We start from the raw sequence: 21,925 nt of genomic DNA, 5'->3' as shown, positions 1-21,925 counted from the left end.
CTAAGCCTAGGTAGGCTCATATGCTAATTTCTTAGACCTTGAAGGCTGCTTCTTATGTGAATGCATTTTGTCAGTTTTTCACCACTAGAGGGCGTTAGTTTATGTATGTCATATAGATAACATAGATTTCACACACGTGAAGTTACCTAGGAGTCAGCACTGATTGGCTAAAATGCAAGTCTGTCAAACGAACTGAAAAAAGGGGGCAGTTTGCAGCGGATTAGATACAAGGTAATCACAGAGGTAAAAAGTGTATTAATATAACAGTGTTGGTTATGCAAAACTGGGGGATGGGTAATAAAGGGATTATCTTTCTTTTTAAACAACAGAAATTCTGGTGTTGACTGTCCCTTTAAGGTTGATGATATGTTTAGTTATATATAGCAAGGTTTTATTTGTATTTGCAGAAGCCTGATGAAACAGCCTGTATAGCTGAGAAACAAGTTGCTTCTTTTTATAATTTTTTTTATATCTTTATCTTACTACTTGCTATATATATTTTCACTATGTACCATATCCTCCCCCCTCTTTGGAGAGAGCCCACCTGAAGACACCTTCTGACTGTGCTGGCTGATTGCGGGAGTTTGATCTGCTGGATGACCTTGAGAATCCAGTCTGCTTATTTGCACCTATACCCTTGGTGCAACATCAAATATTGTTGAGTTTGGGAGTTGGACCGTACTGCCTGGGCCTGGATAGAGTTTTGAACCTGCTTTGAACTTTCTTTGTTTCTACCTGCATTGACTTTGCATTGTCTTGCACTAATTTTTTTCTTAATTTATTATTTTATGTGATTAGGACGCCCCCTATTATTATATTGTGTAAACCCATATAGGGACTAACCAGCAATTATTTTTAACTCCTAGACTAATGAGCACATTGTTTTGTTCTTATTCTCAGATTAATCTCAGGAGCTGCAAAGATTAAAAGCAACAGCAACTTCAGATGTTAATAATTCACTTTAGTCGCATCCGAAGTGTCTGTTGCCTTTAATCTTTTCAGCTCCTGCGATTAATTCATTGTAAGAACAAAACAACTTCCATTAGCAGAAGTGACTATTTCATAAATAAAAATAAACCTAAATGATCCCCCATACTTTTTAAACTATGCAGATAAATTATAATATATAATGTTTTTTACTGTGTATTTACTGTAAATATTTTACATTCCAATGTTCTTGACATAGGAGAAAATGTTCTTTGTATTTTTAAATACATATTCCTATATTTATCAGTATGTACCAATACCTGTATATATTTATATAGATATATAGGTATAAATATATATTTTAACAAAAATAATTATATATAAAAAGGTAAATCAGTAGGTGTCTCGGAAGGCACCACTAACACTGCATGGAACAATCGTGATGGTTTTGCTGTGACCCGTTCAGCCTTTACTCTTAACCAGGCGGCCACAAGAGATACGCTTAAGAGACCTATATTTAAAAATTTCTTTCAAGCCCAAGAAGAAATATGGCTGCATATAGGAAACCTTGCAATGCCCTTGTTGCCTCCAAGCGGTGCGCATCATGCTGCTGTACTGTTATCCATTTGGAGACCCGGAGATATGGTTAACAAGTTGAGAAACTGCTATATATCATTAGCTACCGGTGTGGGGTAATTCCATAGACCATTGTTTTGGAACTGTATGCCACTCATCTTCTTGCTACTATTTTAAGCGTCTATGTTCGTTTACTTTCATAGCAATTATTAACGTTTATCCCACGGCATGTTTTGCAGCCTCCCATGTGTTGATTTAGGGGCTACCCTATTATCATCACCTTACAATTTTAAATGACAATTCATTGTATTAGTGCCCTCGTCAAACTATGTGACTGTTCTGTTAGAGCCTGACACCTGGACTTGAAATGTACTGTTTTATTAACCAATGTAGGTTGCTCATTCTGTTCCTTGTTATATAGCGTTGCTCTGCAGTTGCTGAGATGTGGAACTCTGTGTTTAATGTTGGTAGATTCCTACTATATGTTCTCAGTAGCCGATGTTGTAAGGCACATAGTTTTGATATTATATATTACTGAGACAGAATAACTATCATCCTATCCTCCAAGTAAACGATAACTCACTGTATTAATGCCCTTGTCAAATTATATGACTGTTCTCTTGAAGCTGGACACACCTGGGCTTGCTATGTACTATTTTATTAACCAATGAAAGTTGCTCACTATGTTCTTTTTTTTATAAAACATCGTTCTGAAGCTGCTAAGATGTGGGACTACCTGTTTAATGCTGGCGCAACAAACTCTAGGTATCTGGGCTGTGCACTATATGTCAGGTCACATTTGATTCATCCCGAGTTTGGGAGCCTATTATGGGTATATTAACTGTTTATCCTGTTTCTGCTAAAAAAGATAAGGTAATCTATTTACCTAATATCTGTTCACTTGGAAGTGAGGCTTATATCCCTTTATATATTTATATTCTGATATACTATAACAACATATTTGTTGTTTAATCTTTAGTTATTAATCCATATTAATTATGAGGCGCTCCTTAATTTCAGTATGCTCAATAACTTACTAGATTGGATCAAGTTAGTTAGCCCAGGGAACTATTGTTATTGCTATTAGAGAATATACTCTTTATTCCGCAAGTGATCCCTGCAACCATGAGTTCCCTTCCTGATTTTAACATTGTATGCAATCCTAGTATTCTTATTTTTCAAGCACCTTTAATACTGCTGTTCCCTGGTAATGAAGCATTTTTCATAAATATTATAACCTTGGTATTTGGAACTTTTGCTATTAGTCCCTAGTAGTACATGAGTGAGGGCATGTCATTAGAGCTTCCATTAAGTGAGTGGAGCAACTTCCCCATTATATCTAGAAACATTAATTTGTGTTGTGGGGGTTGTGGGCCCCGCTGCCAGCGGCCTAGGTGGCGTGGGCCTCTGTGCCTCTTCAATCACGAGTAGACTATAGTATAACCCTGTCCCTTCTCTCTTTTTTGTTAGACAAGGAACCTCAAGGTAAAAGCTTTAACATTAGTATGTCGCCTCCACCCTACACCTCTATAGCTAATAATTGTATATCCCAAATGTACATTAGGGCTTCCAGAGGAGTCCAACATCTTTCAGTAAATCCCTTATAGCAAACCATCTCTATCTTTGATGTATCAGAGCACAAAACCTTTTTTTAGTACCTGTTATCCATCGCACTCAAACCACCACCTCCCCCCCACACAAATTAATCTCCTAGTTTAGGAGGACTATATCAGCGGCTTCTCTTGTCTATGCTGCAACGTCTCTACTCTCTTATCTATTTCTTCATAATACTATAGTGTTGACTCTACCCATCATACCTAGCTCAGCAGGACTGACTAATATAACCTAACAGTTGAGTCTGCAACTTTAAAGTATTTTTCAATTGCCTTCTTCTAAGCTATTAAGTCCGTGATAGGGCCTAAAAGTGACCCATTGTATCAGTTTGAAGGCTTCACTACTAATTCTATATTAAAATTAAAATTTAAGGTCTTGATATAGAGACCCATAAGTGGTCTACTATAATTGATGTAACCTTCAGTTGTTGTTCTATATTTTTGTTGATTTGGGGCCCAAATGTGACCCCTTAAAAAGATATAAAGGTTTAAAATGTTTGCCTTGGCATGTTGTTGAATTGTTTTTCTTTTCTTTTTGCAGCAATTGTTAGTACTAATTGTTTTGTGTCATATAGATTGCAACTACTGTTTATTACCAGTGCAACCCTTTATAAGTAACCTATAAGATGTAACTTGCAACAAGCAATTTCAAAATGTTATTGTATAATGCTGCAACTCCTTGTTTGTATACCGAATCAATACCTCAATAAAAATATTATAATTTTTAAAAAAAAGGTAAATCATGTGTGTCTTACTGTCAGGCATGTTAAAACACTGTTCTGGGGGGCGTGGCCAGGCAGCACCGGGAGAAGTCGCAAAATAAGCATACTCCAACTAGAGACTTTAAATACCTCTATTTTCTCTGAAAATTAGTTGGCTTATAAGATAGAATCGAGTTTATCTCTCTACACTAAGCCCAAGGATCATAAAACTTTTCAGCTTTATAAACTTTACTACGCCTCTGATCTGATTTAATCAGATAAGGCCTAAACTCACAGGATCCTCGGCCCTGTCTCCCGGTGCGCCGTCTATAATCATAGCCCTAAGTGACCTATTAGCCAGTGTGGGAAGAAAAATTACTTTTACAAAAGAAGATCAGAGTTTATTACAGACCTTACTGCAAGATTTGATACGTCGGATGGACGATCAATTCTTGAGCCTGACTGACACGCTAACAACAGCAATGGCGAGACCAACTAGTGAAACCCCTGACAGTAAGGAGCCGATAGTCCCACTACACGAGACATTGTCGGAAGATCTCAAAACAACATCTCCTCAGTCTACATGGCCAAATAATCCCAACTATATTCCTCAAGCTGCCTCCCAAGATTGGAATAACTCACAGTTTACTGCTCATCCTCCACGGAGATCTAGAAGCCAAGTGAAGGTGAGGATTACCACAGCTCTCCCAGTACAGCCGCGGCGGACTTGGACTGCACTGATCACCTATGTCGCCTCCTGCTCTCTCAGAGAGCCTTTTAAGAGTGGACAAGACTTACAGGACCCAAGCGCCGAGATGATCACAGAGGCGCCACGATCAAGACCGATAAACAGAGCAGCATATTGGCGCAGGAGAGCCCCCTCAGACATCACAGTGAATAAGCCCACTACCGGGATCTCGCCAGACACCCCTACAAGAAAGAAACGGAGGCCACAGTATACGCTCACCTCTGGATCTGGCGCGATGCCTATAGCGCTACTCCCTATATCCTTTTTGGATCGAATGAAAGCAGCAATCGTGCTGAAGTTAAATTTGGCTAACACACATCCCCAACCTGGAGGGGTTCCCCTTGAACAATTTCAAGATACCGGGGTGGGTTAGGCAGATGCTCTCCCGAAATCCGGTATAAGGGACATTGCGCTGAGACTTGAACACTTTGCACTATGTTTCTGTATCGCTCAATACTATAGTTTTAATATAGACAAAGTTAATGTTATACTGCTTACTAAATGACCATGCGGATGACTAATGCCCACTGTTGCCTGTTAGCTTTAATCTGGATATGGGAATATGTTCTATCTGTTTATTAGATCTCCTAACTTGGGATAAGTATATATAGAGGAGACTCCTTATTGTTATCTGCCACCTTCCTCAACCTAGAAGAGATCAGTGTTGAATGTTTTCCCCTACCTCACAGAGATAGTTTATGTTCCTTAGCTCTAATGTATGTAATAGCCTTACCTATAACAGTGAACACAGTACTGATGTAAACTCTAATTAATCTAGCATTACCTGTCAGTAGCATATAAGGGATCAATATGTATAATATCCATACTTATAATTAGAGATATATACAACCCATTTTAGATGTTTCAGCTCAAAGGAGAATCTTTATAGTACTGATTAAGCTCATATTAATGGCCTAAGTTATATGTCACCCCCATTTAATTTGTACTCCTACACATCACTTTATTGGGACACCATGCACATCCTTGCTAGCCCATATGACGACACACACACCCAAAACTTTCCTCCCTTCATAACAATAGCCTCTAAGCCTCTTTTATACTGCCATTCTATGCAACCCCCCCAGGATGACAAACAACCTATCCCAGACCTAGCCATCTCCCCTCTAACCTCACCTATCTCCTATCACACTAAGAGATCATATACACCCTATGTAAGTGAGGTAGTTTAATGTCATTATAGTGTGTCATATGGCTTATTTATGAATAGACTGTCCATGTACCTAGGTAACTGCAGCATATGTCTCTCATCTGAGAAAATTACTTCATCAAGCTTTTATGTCCATACGCTCATATATTTCTCCCCATCTTAATAATTACACCCCAGGTAATACACTAGAGCATTGTATATAATAGAGTCAAATCCCACACCTCAAACGATAACGCGATATTTTTATTTCTATTTGAATTTTTTTTATTTATTTTTTTATTGAACTCCCAGTCACTTTCTTACCCACTTCATTAGATTTATAATGTCCTTAGTAATGATACTGCAAAGTCATACTATATTAACTTCACTATGCTCCTAAGCTATAGGTCACGCTCCCCCTTCTCTTTCCCATCCTCTTTTTCTCATCTTTTTCTTCTCCCCCTTTTCTTCATCTCTTTAAAGCAGCTAGGGTCTGCTGATCTTCCCCATCTCGCTCTTTTCAGTACTAGGTCCAAAAGAGACCATTCTCAATGCCAATTTCCTCTCGCAGTGACCATCAGCTTTGTTGGGTTCAAAACTAGCCCGTTGCTTACATAGAGGAACTCATCTCAATATATAATATAAAACAGAGGTTTAAGATGACTAGCCACACAGATTGAATGTTTTATTTTTGCTTTAATCAAAATGTTTCCGCTTATCTTACAGTTTGATATCTATATTATGTGGCACCTTACACATGCTGTATCTTTTCATAACCTCAATAAAAATTATTTAAAAAAAACAACAACAAAAAAACACTGTTCTGTTTTTTTGTTTTTCTTTTTCTTTTTTGCAATGATATAGTCCCTGGTAGCAGTTGTCAGCTTGATTCAGCTACATTGGCTCTTCTGATTTTATATTTGCTCTATTTCGTTATTGTTTTAAACAGCAAAATAACATGTAAGTCTGTATTACATTTTTTGCATTGGACCCTGCATGTCTTTGTGTACAAAATGCTTAATGTGATTTGTTAAAACTGTATTCTCTATACATTTTGCATAAAGGCTGATTCAAAACAAGCAAAATAAATAAGAAACTGGGAGCTTTTACCGCTCGCTGAAATATTAATAACAATAACATTTTATAAATGTAACATTCTAAACAAACAAGAAGTGTATTACTATTACAGCCTGAAAGTATAATCTATTATTCTCTTTTCCTGTGTTGACGCTGAATATTATGGGATGTTAGAATACAGTAAGTCTCAGGAGAGTCTGCGGTTAGCACTGCTTATAAGCCAAGCCCATTGCTTATCTGCTGGATTCAAAACAACTCATCAAAATTAACCTGGAATCGTAGAATGAACAGTAACAATGGAAACTCTAGACTGAATTCCTTGATCATAATAAGTGATCACTGATGGATGCTGGAGTTACAGGAAGACATAGATTGTTAGTTCTAACATATGTTAAACTGTAACACATAGTAATGGTTTCTTCACATAATTATGTCAGTGACACTGTTGTAGGTTTAATTTGCTCTTGTAAGATTATCAGGGTTGGTGATCCGTTACAGACATTCCCTGCAGATTGAGAGGATCAGAGAGTGAAAAGGTTCCTTCTTTTCCAGTCATCTTTGTTTTGTTGAGAGAATCAGATTTGTCAAACCATGACATTGTGTCTCGGCAGGAAATGCGCCGCTTGTAATACACATATGCATGACACACACTTATTGGAATCACAACTTAGCTGGAGAGTGACTGACATCCTGCCACCTTGGTTATTGCCAACCTGCAGTGAATGAAAAGCTTATGACGAAAAATAACAACAACATACTTAAAAGATCAGAACACAGTCAGACCTGTAGCATTATTCTTAGTGTTTATGTATTATAACTCCAGGACAAATATTAACTATATCTTTGATTGAGATACTGAAACTATAGTGATTTTGCATTCACATTTAACTATCTCACTAAATAGATCCAATATAGATGGCTATATAGATAGATATATAGATAGATGATATATGTATATTTATATATATATATATATATATATATATATATATATATATATATATATATATATATATATATATATATATATAGAGAGAGAGAGAGAGAGAGAGAGAGAGAGAGAGAGAGAGAGAGAGAGAGAGAGAGAGAGAGAGATAGATAGATAGATAGATAGATAGATAGATAGATAGATAGATAGATAGATATACATAGAGAGAAAGATTATAGATAGATATAGAAATATATATATATATATATATAGAGAGAGAGAGAGAGAGAGAGAGAGAGAGAGAGAGAGAGAGAGAGAGAGAGAGAAATAAATATATACAGATATATATAGTCAGAAGCCAATAGTAAATAACTTTTTACATGTAATTAATTTTTTGTTTTCTAATGATCAATTCTTTATCTAAAGTAATATATTACTTGTCTGTATATCTCCTTTGAGATTATGTTTTTTATTACTGTAAAAATGTAAATACTATATAGTAATAAATATTATTGCAAGTTGGTACTGTAGATATATGTTAATGAGTTAAATATTCTGCTAATGGACCTACTGTGAAGTTATATCCAATGGGTTAATATATGGTTTGTCAGACTAACACAATCATTTTTATATTACCTGAATCAAATTAACCTGTTACTATCTGTGATACCTCATTTCATCCTTTTCGTTTCTGAAATTAACATGTTCAATAAGAAAAGCCTGGCAACGTAGGCCAGAGGCTTAGCAGAGCAGCAGTTACCATGGTAACTGGGATTGTAAAGAAGCCACTTATCAATCCTTAACGATGGAGCCTTCACAACCAACAAACAAGATAGTCGGCTTCCAGCACCAGTGTATTGTTTCTATGTCTCTTATTTTTTAATAAGGTGTGGGGGGATGAAGCTCTTTACGCCCAGGTCACAGCTGTAGGCTTTCATGCCTAGATTTATGAAGACAATTAAATACACTTTGGCAATAAATAGCAATTAGCATCGTTGTCAACTTTTATTAAAGAGATTTGTATTTGAACTGTGTAATTTTGCACTCAAGGGGTATGAGGCACAGCAATATGTGCATAAACATGTCATTTGTATGCTGTAGTTAAGAAAACAAAGAGAAAACAATATTTAAGGAGGCAGAAGGTCTGTGTTTATTTTTATTACATTTTTTTATTATTTGAGAATCAACACCATTAAACAGAGATCACAAAACAATATTAGCAACACGGAAACTCAAGACGCATCTCAGACATGAAAGTATTTTTTTCTTTTCTTTATTGCATCAAAAACAGGACTTAATAGGTAAAACGGCATTTATGTTTTGTAATATGGCTATTGTGGTACTGAAAAATCATTTTATTTTGCTCTTATGTTTGTACAGGGTGTTACAGTTCCCCAGCTGCACTCTGGGAGTCTTCCATATCAGCCAGTGAGCGTCTGTGCACAGCTGTGTACCAACCTGCACACATTTTACATGTTTAAATAGTGTTATTTTTCTATATACATAACAGAAATGGTGACTTTAATTTTCTTTAAAGAACCTTATTTCCTACGCTTTCAAATATATAGCTTGCACATTATGAATTAATGCAGGTGTTTAACTAATCCCTATTGCCAGTCAAAACTTCATTTTAAAAATATATAATTAAATTTAAAAAAATTATACCTAATACTATTAAAATTATTTCTACATTTAATCGACTTAAGCACCCACAACTGTATGTAGCCAGTTTTGAAACAACATAGGACTTGTATGCAAAAGAGAGACATTCCTTATTTAATTTAAAAAAAATGGTCTCAACCACGCTGACAGGCTTCACAGAGAGCACAAGCTGTTGGAGATACAATGCCAGTACACAGCATCAAGCAAATGAATATCGTGTTGCATTGAATGGTATCACAGCATTCTGTATTTTATATATAGTGGTTATTTTTTAGTATCCATGTTATGGATCTTATGCTGATGCTGTGTAAATTTAAATTGTTTAGTTTGCACTATTAATATTTAAGGAAATTACTGTACTATTTTGCACATGCTCAGTAGGTGCTGGAGCCCCAGAAAGTGTGCATATGAAAAGAATGTGCATGTTTTGATAATGAAAATATATTGGAAAGTATTTTTTTTTAAATTGCATGCTTTATCTGAATAATTAAATTTTAATTGTGACTTTAATGGCCCATTAAAAATATGTAAAACGTTTTAAAATGTAGGCTAAGAAAAGAAAAATGATTGCAGAGGCTAAGATATATGAAGATTATTTCAATATTTTGATCTAATGGACCATTTTTTCAATTATTTGTTTCTAACTTTGTACTCATCTTTACTTCCTCATAAAGTCCAAATGAAATGTTCACAATTCTATCCAGATAGAGAATCTAATTAAACTTTCCAGTGTTCTTTGTTCTTTTGATATAATTGGTGGAAGAGCACACCTAGGTAGACTTAGAAGCATATCACAAATCCTCAGCACAATATAAACACTGTATAATTACAAACATTGTTGCAAAGATTGCTGCCATTTAATGTTCTCCCCAGAGAAACTGTAATGCATTCCATATAATATAGAACCCTGGCCCTCCTCCTGTTGCACAGTGATTGCTTAATCAATGCAGGAACTTATTTATATCTCTCTCTGATTGGCCACAGCAAAGGAGGTAAGATAATATTAATAAAACTCAAGAAGCTTCTCCCAAAACTGCAAATAATACACAAATACCCTTTACAGTTTTATGTTTGTATGCCGATATTTAACAATTCAGTGGTTATTTTTTATGCTTAATTTAAAAAAAGAAACAATCATTTTAAAAAGATACAAAAAAAACAAAACATCCCTTTAACACTACTAAGAGATCAAGAACTTTCTATATATAAGCCAGTACTCAAATACACAAACTACTTTTGATGTTAATCATCCTTTAAAGGGACAGTCTACTCCAGAATTGTAAGTGTTTAAAAATATAGATAATCTCTTTATTACCCAATCCCCAGTTTTGCATAACCAACACAGTTATATTAATATACATTTTACCTCTGTGATTAACTTGTATCTAAGCTTCTGCTGACTGCCCCCTTAGTTCAGTTCTTTTGACAGACTTGCATTTTACCCAATCAGTACCCTCTCATAAGTATCTCCACGGGCAGGAGCACAATGTTATCTATATGGCACACATGAACTAACATCCTCTAGCTGTGACAAATAGAAAAATGCCTTCAGATAAGAAGCAGGCTTTAAGGGCTTAGAAATTACCATATGAGATTACCTAGGTTTAGCTTTCAACTAAGAATACATAGAGAACAAAGCCTATTTGATGTTAAAAGTAAATTTGAAACTTATTTTAAAATCACATGCCCTATCTGAATCATGAAAGTTTATTTTTGAGGAGACTGTCCCTTTAAGTTTAGAACACTTCTGTGGGCCTGCTATTTAAAACCTTGCCGATCAGACAAGATATTCAGTACGATGAGGCCCTTAAGAAAAATTTAGAAACACAAATGTTATCTTGAGCAATGTTTATGTTGCTATGTAGTGTTCTTTACGTGAAACAGAGACTCCTACATTACAATACAAGGTCTAAAAAAAAATCCCAAAGATTTTGTGTGATTTCTTTCCATTTAGTTTTTGAATATCAGGCCCTGTATAAGTTCTTTATAATTAAAAGAAAAAAGAACCATGTTAGCTACCTAGAGTGAAATTCAAACCTGTGAACCTCAGCAATGGTTCTTCAGTCTTCTTCAAAGAATCATCATAATATCACTATGTTGTAAAAGTATCCAGATCACAAATCAAATGTGCAGGTGATATGGTTCAACAGGTTTAAATGCTTGTTTGATGGTAATCTGGCAAAGAGGTGATTTGGTACCCTTCACTGTGTGATGTGAGGGTTCTCTGCCAGTAGTGTAATGTTCAGTACTGCAGCATTTCCTTGTGCAGTGTAGATTTAAAGGGACAGTCAACACCAGAATTTTTGTTGTTTAAAAAGATAGATAATCCCTTTATTACCCATTCCCCAGTTTTGCATAACCAACACATTTATATTAATACACTTTTTACTGCTGTGACTATCTTGTATCTAAGCATCTCCTGACCGCCCCTAATCACATGACTTTTAGTTATTATCTGTTGACTTGCATTTTAGCCAATTAGTGCAGTGTCTGCCACAACCCACGGGCGTGATCACAATGCTATCTATATGGTTTACCTGAACTTCTCTCCCCTGTTGTGAAAAGCAAATACAAAAGCATGTGATTAGAGGCGGCCTTCAAGGGCTTAGAAATTATCATATGAGCCTTCCTAGGTTTGCTCTCAACTAGAATACCAAGAGAACAAAGCAAAATTGTTGATAAAAGTAAATTGGAAAGTTGTTTAAAATTACATTCCCTATTTGAAAAATAAAAGTTTTTTTTGGCCTTGACTGTCCCTTTAATGTAAATGATCCCTTTAGACAGCGTGGATCAACAATGTGAAATTAAACTCTTTAGTTTCAATACAATGGTTTGATTGTAAATTAATTATAAACATATTTGAGCAGGAGCATTGTGGGTATAGTGTCCATTTGCATATAGTGTGTTATTATACCACAAAAAAGGTGGACAAAACTTTTCCTGTATACTATAGTAAGTAAATCGCATTTCAAAAAAATGACATGTTTTTTAATATTGAAAATATTGAGCAGCTACAATCACACCAAACTAATGTAAGTTCTCACTGTACAGAACGGGTTTACTTGTAATATCACATTTGCTACAGTGTGACCACAATATTACATACAGTTTTGCGCAATTGTAGTGGCTTAATTAGAATGCTTGTTATTTTTACAAAACGTTATTTATATAGTGCAAACTTTAAAGAGCCTACTATAGTAAACAAGAAAAGTTGTGCCCACTTTTTTTTAAATATTAATGTTTATTGAATATTAAAATCCTTTACTCATAAAAAACAAACAAAAAACACTGCAAATTACAAAACATGTTTTTTTATTAGCAAACTTGGTTAAAATAAATACTAAACTAATATACTGTATAATGCATATATATAGCACACCATATAGAAATGCACACTATACCCATAATGACCCAAATCAAATAGGTTTATTATGTTTTTAATTAACAATGGTCATTGCATACATAGCGAAGATATAGACATTTTATGGGTATAACTTGTATTAAAATGAGGAAACTTCATAGGTATTTTCTAATGATCAAAACAATACACACTTACTTAGGTGAACATTTTCAAACATACATGTCTCGCCAAGATATATGTCATTTACAGTGAAAATTAGTTTTAAAATAGATTATTTGAACTATTGCATATCATAATCCATTTTCAGATTTACGACAAGCACATTATACATCTTTTTAAAATATGCCCCTCCACACTGTTGAGATACACATTCATTAGTGATGTGCTCAGAATGTTCAAAGGTGAACCCTATACTTTCCCATGGAAGCCATGGGCGCGATCCGATATACGGCGTAGTTTGCGGCGCAAGCGAGGGAACCCGCGTCGCCCGCAGTTTCAGCTCGCAACTTGAGCTATCCAATATACAGCGCCGTCAGATGCTAACGTGCCGTAAGTCGGATAAACCAGCGATGTCCAGAAATCTGCGCAAGTACAAATTTCTGGCGTCGCCAGTGACTTACGCCACGTTAGAAACTGCCGGCGCCTACAAAACCTGACTAAAGTATGAAATCACCCGCACTGTCTAACACGCCTCCCTAACATAGCCCGACACGTCTAACCCTCTATCCGCTATCCCCCCTCACTATCCTAACAATAAAAAATTTATTAACCCCTAAACCGCCGCTCCCAAACCCCGCCGCAACCTAATAAAGTTATTAACCCCTAAACCGCCGCCAGCTATATTAAATCTATAACCCCCTAAAGTGAGCCCCTAACACCGCCGCCATCTACCTTACCTACCCCCTAAAGTGAGCCCCTACCCCGCAGACATCTATTTTAAAATTAACCCCTAATCTAATCCCCCTACCCCGCCGCCATCTATATTAAATTATTTAACCCCTAAAATACTAAACTATCCCTACCACTAAACCTAAGTCTAACCCTACAAATAGCCCTGAAAAGGGCTTTTTGCGTGGCATTGCCCCAAAGTAACAGCTCTTTTGCCAGCCCTTAAAAGGGCTTTTGGCGGGGCTTTGTCACAAAGTAAACTGCTCTTTTGCCTACAATCTACATCCCCCTACACCGCCGCCACCTATAATAAATGTATTAACCCCTAATCTAATCCCCCTACACCGCCGCCACCTATAATAAATGTATACACCTCTAATCTAATCCCCCTACATCGCCGCCAGCTATATTAACTATATTAACCCTAATTATATTAGGGTTAACATAGTTAATATAGTTATTATATTATATATATATTAACTATATTAACCCTAATTATATAAGGGTTAATATAGTTAATATCGTTATTATATTATATATATATATATATATATATATATATTAAGTATAATAACCCTATCTAACTCTAACATCCCTAACTAAACTCTTATTAAGATAAATCTAATATTAATATTATTAATTAAAATATTCCTATTTAAATCTAAATACTTACCTATAAAATAAACCCTAAGATAGCTACAATATAATTAATAATTACATTGTAGCTATGTTAGGGTTTATATTTATTTTACAGGTAAATTGTTAATTATTTTAACTAGGTATAATAGCTATTAAATAGTTATTAACTATTTAATAGCTACCTAGTTAAAATAATTACCCAATTACCTGCAAAATAAATCCTAACCTAAGTTACAAATACACCTACACTATCAATAAATTAAATAAACTACAAATATCTATCTAAAAATACAATTAAATAAACTAAACTAAATTACAAAAAAAAAACAAAGACTAAATTACATAAAATAAAAAAAAGATTACAAGATTTTTAAGCTAATTACACCTATTCTAAGCCCCCTAATAAAATAATAAAGCCCCCCAAAATAAAAAGTTCAAAGCTCTTGTACCTTACCAGCCCTTAAAAGGGCTTTTTGCGGGGCATGCCCCAAAGAAAACTGCTCTTTTGCCTGAAAAAAACCACAATACCACCCCCCAACATTACAACCCACCACCCACATACCCCTAATCTAACCCAAACCCCCCTTAAATAAACCTAACACTACCCCCTGAAGATCTCCCTACCTTATCTCCCTACCTTATCTGTTCCGATCAGCCAATAGAATGCGAGCTCAATCTGATTGGCTGATTGGTTCAGCCAATCGGATTGAACTTGAATCTGATTGGCTGATTCAATCAGCCAATCAGATTTTTCTACCTTAATTCCGATTGGCTGATAGAATCCTATCAGCCAATCGGAATTCAACGGACGCCATTTTGGATGACGTCATTTAAAGGTACCTCATTCGTCGTTCAGTCGTCGGCCGGGATGAATGCTCCCCATCGGTGGAGAGAAGATTGAAGATGCCGCTTGATGGAAGATGCTGTCGGATGAAAGAAGACTTTGCTGCCGCTTGGATAAAAACATCGCCGGGATGAAGACTTCTTCTTTACCGCTTGGATAGACATCACCCGGATCGGATGAGGAGTTCGGCCCGGCGTGGTGAAGATAAGGTAGGGAGATCTTCAGGGGGGTAGTGTTATGTTTATTTAAGGGGGGTTTGGGTTAGATTAGGGGTATGTGGGTGGTGGGTTGTAATGTTGGGGGGTGGTATTGTGTTTTCTTTTTCAGGCAAAAGAGCAGTTTTCTTTTGGGCATGCCCCGCAAAAAGCCCTTTTAAGGGCTGGTAAGGTAAAAGAGCTTTGAACTTTTTTTAATTTAGAATAGGGTAGGGAAATTTTTTTATTTTGGGGGGCTTTATTATTTTATTAGGGGGCTTAGAATAGGTGTAATTAGCTTAAAACTCTTGTAATCTTTTTTTTATTTTTTGTAATTTAGTTTAGTTTATTTAATTGTATTTTTAGATAGATATTTGTAGTTTATTTAATTTATTGATAGTGTAGGTGTATTTGTAACTTAGGTTAGGATTTATTTTACAGGTAATTGGGTAATTATTTTAACTAGGTAGCTATTAAATAGTTAATAACTATTTAATAGCTATTATACCTAGTTAAAATAATTAACAATTTTCCCGTAAAATAAATATAAACCCTAACATAGCTACAATGTAATTATTATTTATATTGTAGCTATCTTAGGGTTTATTTTATAGGTAAGTATTTAGATTTAAATAGGAATATTTTAGTTTATAATATGAATTAGATTTATTTAATAAGAATTTAGTTAGGGGTGTTAGGGTTAGATAGAGTTAATATAGTTAATATAAATACTATAGTAACTATATTAACTATATTAACCCTAATATAATTATGGTTAATATAGTTAATATATATAATGTAATAACTATATTAACTATAATATACTTAGGGTTAATATAGATAATATAGCTGGCGGCGGGGTAGGTAGATTAAATTAGGGGTTAATAATTTTAATATAGATGGCGGCGGTGTAAGGGGCTTACATTAGGGGTTAATACTATTAATATAGGTGGCGGCGGTGTAGGGAGGGCAGGTTATAGGGCAAAAAAGCTGTTTACTTTGGGGCAAAGCCCTGCAAAAGGCCCTTTTAAGGGCTGGTAATAGAGATAATTATTTTAGGGGGATTAGATTAGGGGTTAATAATATTAATATAGCTGGCGGCGGTATAGGGGGATTAGATTATGGGGTTAATAATTTTTATATAGGTGGCGGCGGTGTAAGGGGTCAGATTAGGGGATAGATAAGGTAGATGGCGGCGGTGTAAGGGGTTCACATTAGGGGATAAATCAGTTAGATGGTGGCGGTTTTAGGGGTTCACATTAGGGGATAGATCAGTTAGATGGTGGCGGTTTTAGGGGTTCACATTAGGGGATAGATCAGTTAGATGGTGGCGGTTTTAGGGGCTCACAGTAGGGGGTTAGTTTATGTAGATTGCGGCGGTTTAGGGGTTAAATACTTTATTAGGGATTGCGGCGGGGGATCGTGGTTGACAGGGAGATAGACATTGCGCATGCGTTAGGTGTTAGGTTTATTTTGTAGCTAATTTAGGGAGTTACGGGGCTCCAATAGTCAGCGTAAGGCTTCTTACGGATGCTTTTTGTGGCGAGGTGAAAATGGAGTAAGATTTCTCCATTTTCGCCACGTAAGTCCTTACGCTGTATATTGGATACCAAACTGCGCTGGTTTTGTATACCTGCCTATGGCCCAAAAAACTACGGGCGACGGCAGAAATATACGCGCGTAACTTCTAGGTTATGCCGTATATGTGATACCAAACCAGCGCAAATATTGGCGTCGCCAGCTTTTGCGGGCAACGATTTTTATTGGATCGAGCCCCATATAGGCAATCGCCTGTAGAGCAAGGGTAACCCCACTTTTTTAGAACATTTCACCCAGAAGAGCTAAATTGTGAGACAAAGAAAATCTGTAGCAGGTCGAGTACACAGATTGTTGCCAAAGTTTATTCTTCAAGAAACCCCTACAATTTATCCTCTTACTGGCACCATCCACAAATGGAAGAGCTATATATTACCAAAAGCAGTGGTTCTCTGTATCCTCTTCTGGTTGTGCCAAGTGGTACTGTAGCATATATATTCATCATGACATCATGTAAATAAGTAGACACTCAACCTACCATAGACCTGGGTGACATTTATTCACAGCAAACTCTCTGTGCAAATGATCTTCAATACAGGTTTATTTATGTTTAAGTCATGTAGAAAATGGGCTATATTTCTCTTTTATAGGTTAAGGCATTACAGTATAAGCTCTGGTAATTGATTATTAAATTAAAAATATGTTACATTTTGGGAAAGTCCAAGGATTAAGCAGATTTGGGGTAAGATTCAATTATGGATTAACAGTAAATTTAAAATAATAAACAAATTTGATTTTACAGTGGAAGGGAATGCAGTTTACCGACAATGCAACCCTTAAAGGGACATAATACTCATATGCTAAATCACTTAAAACTAATGCAGTATAACTGTAAAAAGCTGACAGGAAAATATCACCTGAGCATCTCTATGTAAAAAAGGAAGATATTTTACCTCACAATCTCCTCAGCTCAGCAGATTAAGTTCTGTAAAAAGTTATACTCAGCTGCGATCTACAGTGATCTCATGAGATTTCACTTAACTCTCATGAGATTTCATTGCAAACTTCCTTAAAACTGAATAGGGAAATAAGATGAGAGTGCACATAAGCTCGCCCTTTCTGCTGTCCCGGGACAGACATACTGATATGCTGCTTAGAAATCCTTTACAATTGATGTGCAACTGAGAAACTTTTGAGGTAAAATATCTTTCTTTTTTATATAGAGATGTTCAGGTGATATTTTCTAGTCAGCTTTTTACAGCTATGCTGCATCACTTTCAAGTGTTTAAACATTTGGGTATTATGGCCCTTTAAGTTAGTTATTCTAATTGCTAGGAAATGCATTTAAAAAAATTGGATGCAGAAGACAGTGCCCTCCTTCTCCAAATTCAGGAAGGTACAAAACCTGAAGCTTGCTACTCATATTTTATATTTCAATGTACTTCACATAGATTTTTTTTAATATTATTAAATATAAATTTCTTTATATGTGATATTTTTAATGTAAAAAATATATATATATCTATACCTATATATTGATAGGAATAGATATATATGTATAGGTATATACAGATATATATATATATATATATAAAAATATGTATTTACAATAAAAATAACGTCCTGCATGTGAAGAACATTGGAATGGGAAATATTACTAACTCCTGTCAGGTTAGTGGGTAAGTGATAAGTGTTAATTTTTTTCTTCTTTGATCTCCATTAAAGTCTATTGGGAGAATAAGTTAGAGCGGTCACGATATCTGAAGTCCTCAAGTTAGCGCATGTCGGATTTTGCTTGTATGCAAAACTTTCATTTTCAACCTGTAATATGAGTACTAACCTGTGCGCCCGAAAATATTATTTCTAGCGAAGTTTACACTAGAGTAAGAGCGCTACAATGTGCGCCACTTATAATCTAGCCTTTAGTTGGAAGTATTTAAACTAGGAGTTGAAATAACTGTCCTCTTTTGAAGGAATAGATGCCAGACAAGATGTAGAAACTTGACCAGTTGTAGCTGTATCATCTATTTCTGAAACTGAGCTTTCTCTACTCTGAATTTGAGAGATCTTAGCTGAGTCTGCAGACTTAGGTGAGATATTGTCAGCCAGCTTTAATACATTTTTACCAAACAGTGTTTAAGAATGTGGGGTTTTCAGACTTTTATTATATTTAGAAAGGTGCTTCAGTGAAATACTGCATCACAGGGTAAAGATATTTGACAATCAAAACATGTGATTAATTTCTTCAGAGGTGAAGTGGCTCACTCAGGATATTATGAGAATATACAACAAAAAGTCTGAGAGAAGACAAATTAGGGAGTTTGGGGAATCAAGTAGTATCGGATAAAATGACCACTGAATGGGAATTTTAGGAGAGGGTTTCTACAAACTGACTTTTTTTCATGCACTGGGAAGTGTATAATTTATAAGATTTGCAGCCACAGCAGCTTTTGGAATTCCAGAACAATATGTAGCATTTGCTAAAAGACTGCAATTTGTAGAGCTAGTTCCCTTACATTTCTGCTCTCAGAAAAGATGGTGAAGGTGTAATATTTTGCCTGGAAGTTATGATGATTGCAGCAGTATTATTATATTTGTTGGGTAATAAGAAAGAATGAAGCAGCCAAAGGGAAGGTCAAGTCCTACAATTACTAGTATGAGGAATACATAGAGAAAGAGAAGTGCTCTATCAGAAATAAACAACAGCTTAATAGGTTGTTAGGTTGTTCAACAGCGATTTACCACCCAGGGCAGCCTCTCTTTTAGTTCAATAATGCCTTTCACAGAGAAGAACTAAAGTAACAAGGTCAGTCCAGCCCCAGAATACCAGGCAATCCCTCTCTGTACAAGGAACATGGCAACCTTAGACAATTGTTTAGGCCTGTTGATCGTTCCTAAGAGAACTTCTCTTTCTTTATGTATTTGTAATAACACAGAAGTATTTGGCTATTTATTTCCTATCTGTAGTGATACTAAAATATTTCTAATAATAATCCCTTATGAATTATTTTACCAAAGAAATCTCATGGCTTGTCCAGGTGGTCAGAATTAGCAGGATATATTTTCTCTTAGTTTCCTGAGAGGCTGGTAATCTGATCTCTCTTCTAGAGGCCAGAGTGATGTTTTACAATCCAGTTTAGCTGAATAAGGATAAACCACTTCATGACCACAGCCTTACTTAATTCCAGTAAGTGAATGCCATATAACATCCCCTCTTTTGGCAACGGCTGTTACCTGTACCCTTATTTTTCAACAGGTGTTTGATATGAGTGATTTATTAAAACATTCCTAACCCGACATATGTGTGAAACCTATACTAGTTTATTTATAAAGTTTCCATTTGTATACCATAATATAAGTAATATACATGCGCAATGTATTATTTCAAATAACACCAATACAAATTTGAATAATTATACATAATATAAGAAAATAAATAATATGATTATAAATGGATGTGTTAAAAGAGTGTTAGGAGCGCCTACAGGGGCCTATCTATCAAGCTCTGAATGGTACCACGTCAAGGTCCTTTCCAATACCTGAGACCCTAAAACAGCCACACAATGCAAGCTTTCAAATCCAAACAAACTGAAAACAAGGGAAGGGTGCACAGGAATATGTAATCACCCTAGACATATAAAAAACATGGAAGGGAACTGCACTCTCATACCGGACCGGGTACACATCCCATGACTCTGCAACATGCTCAGCCCTGGGTGGCACTGGCACTCACAGGAAGCTGCGCAGTCCCCAGAGCCACAAGCAGTTAACCCCAGACAGGTCTGGGTGCAAGAACCATTGGGAAAATTACAAAACAAATTAATACAACACACAGAGAAAACCCAGCACTCACTTACAAGCTCTCAGCTAAGATTTAAAAGCAAAAATGGAAAGGTTAGATACCGCATCTGGCCAAATGGGACAAGCTCAGGTACCACGTCAAGGTCCTTTCCAATACCTGAGAACCTAAAACAGCCACACAATGCAAGCTTTCAAATCCAAACAAACTGAAAACAAGGGAAGGGTGCACAGGAATATGTAATCACCCTAGACATATAAAAAACACGGAAGGGAACTGCACTCTCATACCGGACCGGGTACACATCCCATGACTCTGCAACATGCTCAGACCTGGGTGCCACTGGCACTCACAGGAAGCTGTGCTGTCCCCAGAGCCACAAGCAGTTAACCCCAGACAGGTGTGGGTGAAAGAACCATAGGGAAAATTACAAAACAAATTAATACAACACACAGAGAAAACCCAGCACTCACTTACAAGCTCTCAGCTAAGATTTAAAAGCAAAAATGGAAAGGTTAGATACCGCATCTGGCCAAATGGGACAAGCTCAGGTACCACGTCAAGGTCCTTTCCAATACCTGAGACCCTAAAACAGCCACACAATGCAAGCTTTCAAATCCAAACAAACTGAAAACAAGGGAAGGGTGCACAGGAATATGTAATCACCCTAGACATATAAAAAAACACGGAAGGGAACTGCACTCTCATACCGGACCGGGTACACATCCAATGACTCTGCAACATGCTCAGCCCTGGGTGCCACTGGCACTCACAGGAAGCTGTGCTGTCCCCAGAGCCACAAGCTTTTTCCACTCCCCCTGTACCATGTTACAGCCATCAGCCAATCACAAATGCATACACGTACCATGTGACAGCCATCAGCCATTCACAAATGCATACACACTTATTCTTGCACATGCTCAGTAAGAGCTGGTGACTCAAAAAGTGTAAATATAAAAAGACTGTGCACATTTAGTTAATGGAAGTAAATTGGAAAGTTGTTTAAAATAGCATGCTCTATCTGAATAATGAAAGTTTAATTTTGATTGAGTGTCCCTTTAAGTAGACTTCCCAAATCCCACCTCTCCCCACTCTCTATATCTATAATAAATACATCAGCTAGACTCACCCACCTAACTTGCTGATTCACATCAGCTGCCACACTCAACACATTTCTACCATGCATATGAAAGAGAACTACTTAAACATGTTAAAACATATTTCTCTTCATGGAAAAAGGTTCAGTTAAAGCTATTTCTTTATTTGAAACTAACAGGAAGCAGCA

This window comes from Bombina bombina, chromosome 4 (assembly GCF_027579735.1).
Source record: "Bombina bombina isolate aBomBom1 chromosome 4, aBomBom1.pri, whole genome shotgun sequence".
NCBI classification, from domain to species: Eukaryota; Metazoa; Chordata; class Amphibia; order Anura; family Bombinatoridae; genus Bombina; species Bombina bombina.
This window is presented reverse-complemented; position numbering follows the sequence as displayed.